At 40.9% G+C, this 14,417-nt stretch overlaps 1 long non-coding RNA gene across 1 annotated transcript; it reads left to right on the forward strand.

Moving 5' to 3' along the window:
• Positions 1-12,044: 12,044 nt before the first annotated feature.
• Positions 12,045-14,016, forward strand: LOC121996905. Its single transcript, XR_006116189.1, has 2 exons — positions 12,045-12,077; positions 13,812-14,016. It is a non-coding gene; the product is annotated as an uncharacterized LOC121996905 (long non-coding RNA).
• Positions 14,017-14,417: the final 401 nt, after the last annotated feature.

Genomic DNA, 14,417 nt, shown 5'->3' on the forward strand with positions numbered 1-14,417 from the left:
AATAATAATTAAAAATAGGGTTATTTGACAAATAATCTTATTGGAATTTTTAGAAATTTTTAGAAATTTTCTGGGAATTAATCGGAGCTCGTACGACGTATTTAGTGGGGATGCACTTATGGGCTCAAGAAAAAGCCTGTTTGGAATTCCCGGAGATAGGAGTTAATTAAGGAATAGATCTAGGGTTTAATTGGGAAATCCCTAAGTTATATATTTCATTCCCTTCTTAAGTCGTGCCCTACTTCTCCCCTCGCCGAATTCCTTCCCCTCTTCATCTCGCGACGCCACCCTCTCCTTCTTCCCTCTCCCTCGCTCATGCACCGCACAAGCCACCGGATCTCGCTCCCTCATGCGAGCACCAAGAAGTCGCAGCCTCTTCCCCCGTCACGCGAGCCACGACCGCCCCTTTACGTTGACCGCCTGCAGCCGTGGGTCATCGCCGGAGAAGAAGACAGCCCATCTCCTCTTCCTCCCCGAGCCGCACACCGCCTAGTCTCCTCTTCTCTCCCGAACTGTGATGCCGAACCTCTCCTCTTCCGTCTCTGCCAGAGCGCCACCGACCACAACGCCGAGGTCCACGATCGGCCAGCTAAACCCTAGATTTGATCTCGGTGTGCCGCTACCCTTGTTGACACCGTGCCGTAGATTGGATCCACTGCCTCTTCCATCGCTTCAATGCCATCGCTGTTGGAGAGGCAGGGAGAGGTTGCTGATCTTGTCCAGTAGCGGCAGCTTCACTTTCCGGCAGCACCTTTCTCCAGCGGCGTATCACCATTTGGGGGCATTTGGAATTGGAGGTAAGGTTGTTGAATTTTAGGTTTGTTTTGGGATTAGAAAGCTAATTAATGGATTTGTAGTTTGGGTTGTTAGGTCTATAAAAGGTGGTGTTTTTTTTTTTGTTTCCAGCTGCAACTCTGGTTTTTTCCCGGCAGCAACTTCGTTGTAACTTCGACTACCAGATTTTAGCAATGAATTTCTACAGCTGTGAAGCGTAGGCTGGGATATCAATTTGGGTGAGTTAGAATGGTTTCATCTTTGGTTTAATCTAATGTGATTATGGAATAGATGGGGGGTTTGATTTCAGATTTTCTATGGTTGTTGGGTTAATCAGTTGGTAGGTTGATTTCAATAATTTCATGAGCATTAATAGAAAATCATTAGATTGTTATTGTGATAAGTGGTGATGGGTTATGAATGAGATTAATTCTTAGATTTAATGGATTCAACGATTAGAAAGATTAAAGGAAGTAGACATATCTATTTGGGTTTGGGGATTTAGTTTAGCTAGTAAATGTCATATGAAATTAGTTAAACTGTACATTATGTGATTTATAGGACTGTAATTCGAGACGAGCACTTCGACGTGAAGATTGTTTAGCTCGGTCTACATTTAAGGTGGATACTTCTTGCTTTGTTTCTTATGTGGAGATATACTCTCATTGTAGATGTTTAGACATTGGTTTATTTAATGGAAATCTGTATATACCTTGCTTAATACCTCTGTAGTTATGAGCAGTACTGTAGCAGATTAGTATCTTTCTGACCTTCTATACCTAGCCTAGGATATGGTTTCTAATAGATCGAGTAGTGCGATAGAGGGGGGGGGGGGGGGGGGGAATATCGCGGCTTTTAAAACTATTCTTTATCTTTTAAAGTTAGAATTAAGCAGCGGAAAATAAAGAGAGACAAAAACGTTTACTTCGTTCGGAGCCTAGCTCGACTCCTACTCGAAGGCCCGCGGTCTTTGACCACACCGATGGGAAAAGCACTATAATCCTTCTTTCCGAAATCCTCGGAAAGAAGTGAATCGTACAAGTACAAATATGTAAGATAGTAACACTCTTACTATCTTACAGAAATTAAGTGCAGTACTAAAATAAATATATACCGACAATAGAAGTAGTAAATCGTAGCTCGGTCGGCACTGTTGGATGAAGTCGCTTGTAAACTTGATGACGACGTGTAGAGTGAGCAGCTTGCAGAAGAGCACAAGATTTGATCAAAAAGTTCTACTGGCCTCATACTTCGAGCCTCATTTTATAGGCCTTGGGCGTTCGGTCGACCGATCCCACTGTTCGATCGACCAAACCCGCTCCCTCCTTCCTTCTTGGACGGAGTCTGAAGCTGGATCAGAAATCTGCATTAACTGATCTTTAATGGTTCGGTCGACCGAACAAGCTTTTTCCTTGTTCACTGAAATCTGCCGAGATCTTTATTTATTGCCCCATTAATGTTGATTGGATCGGTCGAATGGTCCTCTGGTTCAGTCGACCGATCAGCCTTTTTTTCCTTTCCTGCTGATCTCTGTTGATGATCTGTCTTTTGCTGAGTCACCCTGGTTCGATCGACCGATCTTACTGTTCGGTTGACCGATCATGATTTGACCGGACTCTGGTCTGATCTGTTCTGAACTGAATTACTGCTTTGAGTTTGCTTTGTTCGGTTGACCGAACCACTGGTTCAGTCAACCGATCTAGTCAAACCTGCAGCATAGTGTTACAAAAAAACTTTCCTGCAAAACATATGTTAGAGAAATAATATAAAGCAAGAATAAAATGTAAGACGGTAGAATTGTCTTGATCTCAACTTTGAAACCTTCCCGGTTTCTTCAGTTGGATCAGCGACCTAAGGTTGTTCCCTTCGGGAACCCGACCTCTCTGTCGCTCCTCCAGTTGTTTACCACAACCTACATGCCAAACTTAGATCCTCCAGATCTAGTTTGGACTTTTCACTCAGCCTTGATCGGCTCCCCAGGACTTTTCCTTTTGATCTTCGGTCCTCCAGACCTCTCGATCACACCGCCAAGCGTCGGGTCCCCTTGACCTGCTTGGACTTGCACCTGGGTTCCACGATTTGCTAAGATTTCTCCGCCTAGCATCCAGCTAGGACTTTTCTGGTTGAGTAAACATCCTGCACACTTAGTCAACTTGTTAGATCATAGCAAGACTTAACTTGAACCTTTGACAACAACAAAACTCAGGTTTGATTCTGGTGCAACTTGCACCAACAATCTCCCCCTTCTTATTGTAACAACCCAAATTTCCTCATTTCGAGTCCTAATAGTGCTTGAAAATATTTAGAAATGCTTTAGAAATATTCTAGGGAATTTTAGAAATTTTTATAGTATTTTTATGCAATTTTTGGAGTTCGTTTGGTATTTTTACCAAAAGAAACAAGTTGTGAAAATAAAGAGGTTGAGCCGAGATTCGAACCGGTGACCTCCGGTTAAGCAAAGCCTTAAGTTGTCTCGGCTGACCAGGAACCCAGCAGGGTCGTGCTGATCAAAGAGAGGGGTGAAATTAATTTAAGTAATAGATAACAGAAATATCTAGGTATTATAAAGGGAGATAAGAGACGAGCTTAGGCTTTTAATTGCCTGTGACCTAAACCCTTTCTCTTCTCCTCTCTCGCGTGCGGCGACACTGTTCGGGTGGAAACGAAGCCGGAGTTAGGGTTTTGTCTCCGGCGGCCGACCAAGGACCAAATCGAAGAGTCTTCTACACCATCATGATCCTCTCGTCGAGGAGAACCTGTTGGCACAAAGAAGGGGCCGAGATTTCAAGTTATCCGAAACCTTAGAAGCCTTCTTCTTCTTCGGTGGTGAGTCCAAGAACGCAAAGGTAAGTGCTCTCACCTATAGTAAGAGTAGTTCCGAGATTGTTTTTTTTCCTTGCTGTTGCAAAGGTTGTAGTAGCCGTCGAACCCTAGCATGCGTGTGTGATTGATTTCTTCAAGTGCTATAATCCGAACCTTAGTTTTCAGTTTGTGCTTATAGTTTTAGTATTTCAGTTTAAATCTTGTTGTTGATTTGCTTAGTATGAATGATCTTCTTTTGGCTTTCAGATTATGTTGTAAAGAATTGTGGTTGCTAGGGATTTTAGAGTAGACCCGAGATTTGCTTTCTCCTAGCATTCCTACTGTGGCATGTTGAAGGATTTCTATTGCTCTGTAAAGATATAAGTTTTGAACAAGTTTACATAGGTTTGTTTTGTAAAAAAAAAAATTCAGTAAGCTTGACTTGAATGTGCTGCAAAAGTGGCATGAACAGCCTTGGGGTTTTACTGTGTTGGTTTAGTTTGTGCTGCCAAATGGGCATGAACAGCCTAGTCTTAGGAGAATTCGGCAGATGTTTGTTAAGCTTGTATGCAGATTTTGTTAAGCTTGTATGCAGATTTTTGTTAAGCTTGTATGTAGATTTTGTTAAGCTTGTATGCAGATTTTTGTTAAGTTTTTATGCAGATTTTTGTTAGACCAAGGTCTTTACCCTCGTAGGATTGGTGGCTTGCTACCTCTGTTTCTATTAGGGAGCGCGCAATGGTACTAAGCATGGGCCCAAGAGATTATTATTTTGAAGTATAAAAGTATAAGTTTTGAACAAATGGAATAAGCTTCACATAAGTTTAAAAATCAGCAAGCTTAGTTCTTTTATTCTTACATGTTTAGATTTTCTTATTGTTATTAGATGAGCATGAGCAGCTTTACATGTTTAGCATTTCAGTCTATTTTCATTTCCTTACTATTAGATGAGCATGAGTAGTATTTCTTGTAAAGCATTCAGTTCTTAGATTTCTTCCTGTTCATATGCATGTTCGAGTTTTGTGAGTTAGATAGCGCTTACTAAGCATTTTGCTTATAGTTGCATTTTCCTCTTACTGCAGATAAAGGAAAGGAAAAGTTATAGCAAAAGAAGGCGACAAGGAGGTGTGGATGGATGTGTGATGTCTGGACTATAGAAGCCTTGGGATTTAATTTAAAAAAATTCATTAAGATTTTGTATTCAGAATGTTGGAACTATTCTTTCATGTTGCTGGATTTTCTTATTGAATATTTTATGTTTTAGAATTCTTCCTTCTATTTGTTATGCACATTAGTTCTGCTAATTGAGTTGTATCACTGTTGCATGGATATACTAATTGATATACTTTAGTTCTGAACATATGCTTGAGTAGAATGACAAGATGAGTTAATTATGTTTTAGTTGTTACTAATTGCATGTTTCTCATTTTTGAGAGTTTTAAGTATTGATGTTTACATGTGAGTAACTCTAGTTATGTTAATTTAGTAGTCCAGTAGCGTCCCGCCCTCACAGACTAGTAGGGAGGAGGGTGGGGTCATTACAAGTTGGTATCAGAGCAGTCCCCATTCTCCAACATCACACACACATCAGCATCTGCCTTGTCGTCTTCAAGTAAGAATGTATTTATACTTTCTTTTATGTTTTTCCTTTATTATTTGTAGTATAGAGAAATCCTTAGAAGTAATTGCTTATATGTGCTTAAGTAAGATAAAAGTTCTTGTTTTATCTTCTATGTTTATATACATATGTGTCTAGAGAGTATAGAGGAGATTTCAGGTTTTCTCTCTCTACATGACTAGATGTCAAGAAGAGGACGTCCCCGTACCGCTCGTACTAAGGACCAAGCACAGGAGAACGAAGAGCCCAAAGTAACTGAACCAAATCTCTCTGAAGTTGTTGCTCAACTCCAGAGATAAGTGGTAGAGCAGCAACAAGTGATCGTCAATCTGATGGCTAATCGGCAGCCAGTCCCTCCCACTCCCCAACTATCAATGTGGAGACCCCAGTGGTGACTGAAGTTCCACCAGCTGCCCTGGAAGTCGCCACAACACCTAAAAGACAAGAAGCATATCTGATACAGTGGCTGAAGCTGAAGCCAGAAAGTTTCTCAGGCACGACTGAGCCCTGGGATGCTCAGGCTTGGTTTAAGACACTGGAGAGCACCATGAAGCTTCTTGACTGGCCAGAAGTCGAGAAGGTCAAGTGTGCCTCTTTCTTCCTATCTGGAGATGCTCGTATGTGGTGGGAGAGAGTTAAGAGCAAGAGAGAAATCAATCAGATGAGTTGGGCTGACTTCGAGACAGAGTTTTACAAAGAATTCTTCCGCCAACGGATCACCAATAAACATTATGAGGAGTTTATAGAATTCAGATAGGGTGACCTGCCAGTAGAAGAAGTAGTCAAGAGATTCAACAGACTAGCTCGTCTCTGCCCAGAGCTAGTAAGTACAGAGAAAGAACGAGTCAGACTGATGCTCCGAATGCTGAGGCCAGAAATAGCACTTAACGTGAATAGTGGAATTCACCGACCACAGACTGGTGAAGAGTTGGTCAGCAGAGCATTAGTCACTGAGCATTATCTGAACAGCATCAAGGCACAACAAATGCAATTCAAGCCAGTCAAGATAGAGGACAAGGCAGCAGCGAGTCAGAAACCCCAGACAAGTAAGCAGCACTGGAAGGGCAAAGATAACAAGAGGAAGCGATGGAATACAAGAGGTAGCCAAAAGGGAGGTTCAACAGACAAGCAGGCCAAACTCCCTCCCTGTCCCAAATGTGGAAGACTACATCCAGGAGCCTGTGTTTTGGGTATGACTGGATGTTATTCGTGTGGTCAAGAAGGACACCTGGCTAAGGCATGTCCTAACAAGCTCAAAGCACCTAAGCAACAGGCAGCGCAATACGGGAACAAGCCTCAGTTACACTACATGCCTACAACTCTGGACGGACCTCAGCTTAGTCAAGGAAGGTTGGAAGCCCCACCAGTTCCAGCCAGTGCCAGAGTATTCTCCCTCACTAAAGAGGAAGACCCAGAAATTCCTCTCTTCCCTAACAGCTCAACAAATGTTAGCTAAAGGGTGTGCTGATTTTCTTACACACATTGTGAATACAGAAGAACAAAAAGGACCAAGCAGGAAGATGTTCGGGTAGTCTATGAGTATCCGAAGGTATTTCAAGAAGAGCTATCTGGACTACCCCCCAACAGAGAAGTGGAGTTTGAAATTGAGTTGGTTCCTGACACCGGTAAAATTTCCAAAGCTCCGTACCGGATGTCTCCAGTAGAGCTGAAAGAGCTACAAGAACAACTACAAGAGCTGCTTGACAAAGGTTTCATTCGCCCTAGTCATTCACCATGGGGAGCTCCGGTGTTGTTCGTTAAGAAGAAAGACGGATCTATGCGGATGTGCATCGATTATAGAGCGCTGAACAAAGTGACAATTAAGAATAAGTACCCTCTTCCCAGAATAGATGATCTATTTGATCAGTTAAAGGGGGCAACAATGTTCTCTAAGATAGACCTGCACTCTAGATACCATCAGTTGAAAGTGAAAGGAAGTGATATATCCAGAACAACTTTCAGGACCAGATATGGACACTACGAGTTTGTAGTCATGCCTTTTGGTGTGACTAATGCACCTGCAGTCTTCATGGACTTAATGAACAGAGTGTTCAGAGAATACCTTGACAAATTTGTTATCGTGTTCATCGACGACATTCTGATCTATTCAAGAACCCCAGAGGAGCATGACATGCACTTGAGAATAGTACTGCAGACCATTCAGCAAAAGCAGCTTTATGTCAAATTCTCAAAGTGTGAGTTCTAGTTAGAGCAGATGGCGTTTCTAGGTCACATCATTTCTAAAGAAGGTATCTAGGTGGATCCTACCAAAATAGAAGCGGTTAACAACTGGTGTAGACCCAAGAACGCCAGGGAAATCAGAAGCTTTCTTGGTTTAGCTGGATATTACAGAAAGTTCATGGAGGACTTTTCCAGGATAGCCTCTCCACTAACAGCCCTAACTAGGAAGAACAAGAAGTTTGAATGGTCAGATAAATATGAGCAAAGTTTCCAAGCACTGAAGAAAAGACTGACCAGTGCTCCTATTCTAACTGTTCCAAAGAGTGACAAGAGTTTTGACATATACAGTGATGCTTCCAAGATGAGCCTTGGAGCTGTTCTCATGTAAGAAGGGATAGTTATAGCTTATGCTTCCAGATAACTCAAGGATTATGAGAAGAACTACCCCACTCATGATCTTGAGTTAGCAGCTGTGGTCTTTGCACTAAAACTCTGGCAACATTATTTGTATGGAGTCCAGTGCAGAATCTTCACCGATTATCAGAGCTTGAAGTATTTCTTTACCCAGAAAGATTTAAACATGAGATAGCGCAGGTGGCTAGAGTTGGTTAAATATTATGACTGTGAAATCCTCTACCACCCAGGTAAAGCTAACAAAGTGGCGGATGCACTAAGTAGAAAGTCCAGTGCAGCTCTGATGCACTTGTCATCATTAGCACTGCCATTGCAGAAGGCACTGTTAGAGTTTGGAGTCAAAATTATTTATGGGCAACTCTCTGCATTGACCTTAGAGTCAACCTTGCTTGAGGATATACAGAGAAAGCAAAGTCTAGATATCCAGAAGATCAAGCGAGGGATACAAGAAGAAGAAAATTCAGAGTTTCGGGTATCAGACAGTGGAATCCTTTATCAGGGGAGCCGCCTTTGTATCCCCAATGATGAGGAATTGAGAAAGAAGATTCTAGAAGAAGCTTATAGTACACCGTACTCCATGCATCCTGGTTCCACCAAGATGTATCAAGATTTGAAACAAAGATTCTGGTGGTCTGGACTCAAAAGAGATGTTGCAAAGTATGTCAGTACTTGCCTGACATGCCAGAGAGTCAAAGCAGAGCACCAGAGACCAGAAGGATTTCTACGACCTCTCCCAATACCAGAGTAGAAGTGGGAAGAAATATCCATGGACTTCATAACAGGTCTTCCAAGAACTACTAATGGATATGATGCGATATGGGTGATAGTGGACAGATTGACCAAGTCTGCCCATTTTCTACCCATCAAAGTGTCCCACTCAATAGAGCAGTTGGCACAGCTGTATGTTAAGGAAGTGATCAGACTTCATGGAGTCCCGAAGTCTATCATTTCTGACAGAGATGGGCGCTTCACCTCTCATTTTTTGGAGTGTGCTCAGAATGCACTAGGCACCAAACTCAGGTTCAGCACAGCCTTCCATCCCCAGACTGATGGACAGATAGAACGAGTAAATTAGATTTTAGAAGACATGCTCAGGGCTTGTGTGTTAGATTTTAAAGGCAGTTGGTGCAAGTATCTGTACTTAGCTGAATTCGCTTACAACAATAGCTACCAGGCCACTATCAAGATGTCACCTTATGAGGCATTGTATGGCCAGAAGTGTCGATCACCCATATGCTGGCTAGAGACTGGAGAAAGAAAAGAGATGGAATTAGAACTAGGCAGATAGACTGAAATGATAGATGAAACCACTCAGGCTATTCAGAAGATCAGATAGAGAATTGAGACTGCTCAGAGTAGGCATAAAAGTTATGCTGACACACGTCGTAGGCCACTTGAATTCCAAGTGGGGGATTCAGTCTTTCTCAAAGTTGCTCCTATGAAGGGAGTGATGAGATTTGGCAAAAAGGGCAAGTTAAGTCCTCACTACGTAGGACCCTACCTGATCACAGAGAGGATTGGGAAGGTAACTTACAAGCTAGACTTACCTCAAGACATGTCAGCAATACACAATGTATTTCATGTCTCCATGCTAAATAAGTGCATCCACGACCCTAGCCAAGTGATTCAGCCTCAGTCAGTGCAGATCCAGGAGGATCTTAGCTATGAGAGAAGACCTACACAGATAATAGACAGAGAAATTAAGAGGCTAAGGAACAAAGAAGTACCACTAGTGAAGGCCGTCTGGCAAAACCAGAAGTACGAGGAAATTACTTGGGAGCGTGAGAACATCATGAGACAGAAATATCCAGAATTGTTCTAAGTTTGAGGACGAACTTTTTATAAGGTATGGGGAATTGTAACAACCCAAATTTCCTCATTTCGAGTCCTAATAGTGCTTGAAAATATTTAGAAATGCTTTAGAAATATTCTAGGGAATTTTAGAAATTTTTAGAGTATTTTTATGTAATTTTCGGAGTTCGTTTGGTATTTTTACCAAAAGAAACAAGTTGCAAAAATAAAGAGGTTGAGCCGAGGTTCGAACCGGTGACCTCCGGTTAAGCAAAGCCTTAAGTTGTCTCGGCTGACCAGGAACCTAGCAGGGTCGTGCTGATCAAAGAGAGGGCGAAATTAATTTAAGCAGTAATAGATAACCGAAATATCTAGGTATTATAAAGGGAGATAAGAGAGGAGCATAGGCTTTTAATTGCTCGTGACCTAAACCATTTCTCTTCTCCTCTCTCATGTGCGGCGGCACTGTTCGGGCGGAAACGAAGCTGGATTTAGGGTTTTGTCTCCGGCGGCCAGCCAAGGACCAAATCGGAGAGTCTTCTACACCATCGTGATCCTCTCGTTGAGGAGAACCTGTTGGCACAAAGAAGGGGCCGAGATTTCAAGTTATCCGAAACCCTAGAAGCCTTCTTCTTCTTTAGTGGTGAGTCCAAGAACACAAAGGTAAGTGCTCTCACCTGTAGTAAGAGTAGTTCCGAGATTGTTTTTTTTCCTTGCTGTTGCAAAGGTTGTAGTAGCCATGGAACCCTAGCATGCGTGTGTGATTGATTTCTTCAAGTGCTATAATCCGAACCTTAGTTTTCAGTTTGTGCTTATAGTTTTAGTATTTCAGTTTAAATCTTGTTGTTGATTTGCTTAGTATGAATGGTCTTCTTTTGGCTTTCCGATTATGTTGTAAAGAATTGTGGTTGCTAGGGATTTTAGAGTAGACCCGAGATTTGCTTTCTCCTAGCATTCCTACTGTAGCATGTTGAAGGATTTCTGTTGCTCTGTAAAGATATAAGTTTTGAACAAGTTTACATAGGTTTGTTTTGTAAAAAAAAAAATTCAGCAAGCTTAACTTGAATGTGCTGCAAAAGTGGCATGAACAACCTTGGGGTTTTACTGTGTTGGTTTTGTTTGTGCTGCGAAATGGGCATGAACAGCCTAGTCTTAGGAGAATTCGGCAGATGTTTGTTAAGCTTGTATGCAGATTTTGTTAAGCTTGTATGCAGATTTTGTTAAGCTTGTATGCATATTTTTGTTAAGCTTGTATGCAGATTTTATTAAGCTTGTATGCAGATTTTGTTAAGCTTGTATGCAGATTTTTGTTAAGCTTTGTATGCAGATTTTTGTTAAGCTTTGCATGTAGTTTTAGAATCTGTTAAAGCATTACAGTTTTGTATGAGGCAGTCTTTTATTATAAGTATTAACAAGTAACAAGTATTTTATTTGAGAAAGGCTAGTACCCGACTTCCGAGGTTGTCGTTAAACAAATCCAAGTGACCGGTTCCGAGGTCTCGGTCCTGGTAAGACCAAAGTCTTTACCCTCGTAGGACTGGTGGCTCACTGCCTCTGTTTCTATTAGGGAGCGTGCAATGGTACTAAGCCTGGGCTCAAGAGATTATTATTTTAAAGTATAAAAGCATAAGTTTTGAACAAATGGAATAAGCTTCACATAAGTTTAAAAATCAGCAAGCTTAGTTCTTTTATTCTTACATGTTTAGATTTTCTTAATGCTATTAGATGAGCATGAGCAGCTTTACATGTTTAGCATGTAATGACCCAAATTTCCTCATTTGGAGTTCTAATAGTGGTTAAAAATATTTAGAAATACTATAGAAATATTCTAGAGATTTTTAGAAATTTTTAGAGTATTTTTTTGTAATATTTGGAGGTCGTTTGGTATTTTTACTAAATGAAAGAAGTTTTAATAAAAAATAATGTCCAAGCCGAGGTTCGAACCAGCAACCTCTGACTCGGTCAAAACTCGGCTAACCAAGTGGGCCAGCGGTCATTACTGACCATATAAGGGACGAATTATATTTATGCAATAATAGATACAGAAAATAAATGGAAATAAAAAGGGGGTTGGCAGGATTCGAACCCGCGACTCCAACCACGAGCCAAGCCGTGGCTGACCAAGTGTTCACGCGGCCGGTTCTGTTTAGAAAAGGTAGCAAATTTATTTAAAGGAGTTAACCGAATATTGAAGTTATAAAGGAGGAACTTAGGGCTTGATTGATTACCCGTGACCTAGCTTTTCCCTTCTCCTTTTTCCTTTTTCCTCTCGCGTGCGCGGTGCTTCTTCTCGGGCGAAACCGCAGCGGCAAGCCGGAGCTAGGGTTTTCTCCTCCGGCGGCCGGCGAGGGGGCTAACGTCGAGAGTTCTTCACCATTTCGGGATCCTCTCGTCGAAGGGAAGCAGTGGGCGCAAGGAGTCGCCAAAGATTTCAAGTTAACCGAACCCTAGAAGCATTTGAAGGTTTCTCCTTCGGCTGTGAGTCAAGGAAACAAAGGTAAGTTGCTTACTCACCTGCAGAAGAGTAGTTTTGGATTTCCCGTTTGCCTTTTCTTTTTGATTTTGCAGCATGTTATTAAGAAGGTTTGCTTCCTTAAGTTGCTGCCGCGAATTGAGGATTTAAATCCTTGTATCTTCTTGATGTTTATTTTGAAACATGCTGTAAGGAATAGGTTGTAAAGGGTTAGTATACTGTTTGAGTTTTATAGAATTCGGATTTAAGCTGTAAGATTTGTTGCTTAAGCTTTCTGCCGTGAGTTAAGTTCAATTCACCAAATGACTTAAGTCTTCTGCTTTGAGTTAAAAGGAAGAACAGGAAAGGATGAGTATGTGGGGAAATTTTGTTTCTTGGTTTTCTACCCTGCTATAGTTCCAGGAGGAATTTCTTACATGGCTTTCGGGTTTTAGGTTGTAGAGTATCTTGGTTGCTTATAAAAGTTTAAGCTGTGAATTTGCGTTAATGGAATCCTTAGATTTCAGAATCTGGTGCATCATTGTTTTCTTACAGCATTAGGATAGCTTGAAGTTTAAAGGGCAGCAAGTGCTTCATTGTTTTCCTTGGTTCAGATTTCTTCCTATGGTTTCCGGATCATGATTTACATTTCCTTAGTTTAGCTTGATCTCAGATTAGTGCCAAATCCATATTTGCTTTAGATCAGCGTTAATTTTGAGCATGAACAGCTTTAATTCAAGTGTGCAGTCCAGATTTCTTTTGTATCTCCATAAGCAAGAATAGGCCACAAATTGCATACTAGTTTTAGATCTTTTGCAGATTTAATATGAGCGGTTTTCTTGTTGTAGTAGAGCAGATTTTGTTATGTAGCATACAGATTTTTGTTAGTTATAGTATGCAAAATTATTTGTTTAAGTATTCACTCTTAGTATATTCAAGTGTAAATTTCAGTTTATCTAAGCATTTCAAAGTTAGAATTTGTATGAGACATTGTTTTAGAGGTATTAACAAGTATAAGAAAGATAAAGAAAAGAAAGAAAAAGGCCAAGGCTTTAAGTAGATCCCAAAGTCAAGACTTTAGGGATTTTGGCACACAAGGTGCTTATTAAAATACCAAGGCATTATATATTAGAAGTATTAAAAGATAACAAGTATTTTACTTTTATCAGTGGCACTGTACTGGACTCTCAGTTGTCCTTGGGTTGGGCTCTCATAGTCATCCCTAGGTTTAGATAACCTAGTATGCAGGACTCTCAGTTGTCCTTGGGTTGGACTCCCATAGTCGTCCGTAGGTTTAGATAACCTAGTAAACCCTATTAGATTCGGGACCAGCTATCTTGGGTCTAGTTAGGGATGTGCGCATAGCAAGTACAGTTATCGGGCCCAAGAAGAAAGTTGATTATTATTTTGAAGTATTATAAGTATAAGTTTTTGAACAAACAAAATAAGTTTCACAAAAGTATAAAAGTATAAAAGAATAAGTTTAGAACAAATGAATTAAGTTTCACTTTGTTTTAAAATCAGTAAGTTTAGTTTCCTGTTATGCTAGCATGTTATTTAGATTAACTTACTGTTCTTTGCTATTAGAAGAGCATGAGTAGCTTTACATGTTTAGCACTTTAGTGTGTTTGTTTATTTACTAGTAGATGAGCACGAGTAGTTTTCCTTTTGAGCATTCAGTTTTAGTTTTCAGTATATTCACATGCATATCGAGTTTTTGTGAGTTAGATAGCGCTTACTAAGTATTTTGCTTATAGATTGCACTTCCTCTTACTACAGATATAGGAAGGCGACAAGGTGGCGCAGATGGTGTGTGATGCCAGGACTATGGAAGAGACTTGGGACGTTATTAAGTTTTCCGCATTTTAATAATTAATAAGCATTCGAAGATGTATTTTATGTTCATGTCATTTGAGATTATTTTTGTTTAGATTGCATGGTGATGAGTTCTATTTAATAAGTAGTTATTTTGATGTTTGTCACTTATTTAACTGCGTGAGTGATTGATACATATTCCAGCCGCCGGTGGCTGATGTATATTATGTTTGTATCTCATTTTAAGGTCACCGGTACAGGGGAGACTCTGTCAAAATTTTTCGGTAGGGTTTCCATGTGGTTTTTAATCATACCGGTTAAGTAGAGTTAGTAGTTAAGTAACGGTCATTCTTAGAGAGTAATAGTAGTAAGAAGGGTGGTCGTTACTGTTGGAACCCCGAGGTGTTTTTGATGTGATAAAACAAGTTAAGCTAGGTCCTGCGTTGTTTAACCCTTGTGTCTAAGTGTGCAGGAACTTAGGAACACAGGAAGTCGAGCGGAAGACGCGGCTAACGAGAAGGACGGCACGGGGAGAGAGCCGACGGGCTCGGTGCGTCCGAGGGACGAGGT

The sequence above is a fragment of the Zingiber officinale genome, chromosome 6A (assembly GCF_018446385.1).
Source record: "Zingiber officinale cultivar Zhangliang chromosome 6A, Zo_v1.1, whole genome shotgun sequence".
Lineage (NCBI taxonomy): Eukaryota > Viridiplantae > Streptophyta > Magnoliopsida > Zingiberales > Zingiberaceae > Zingiber > Zingiber officinale.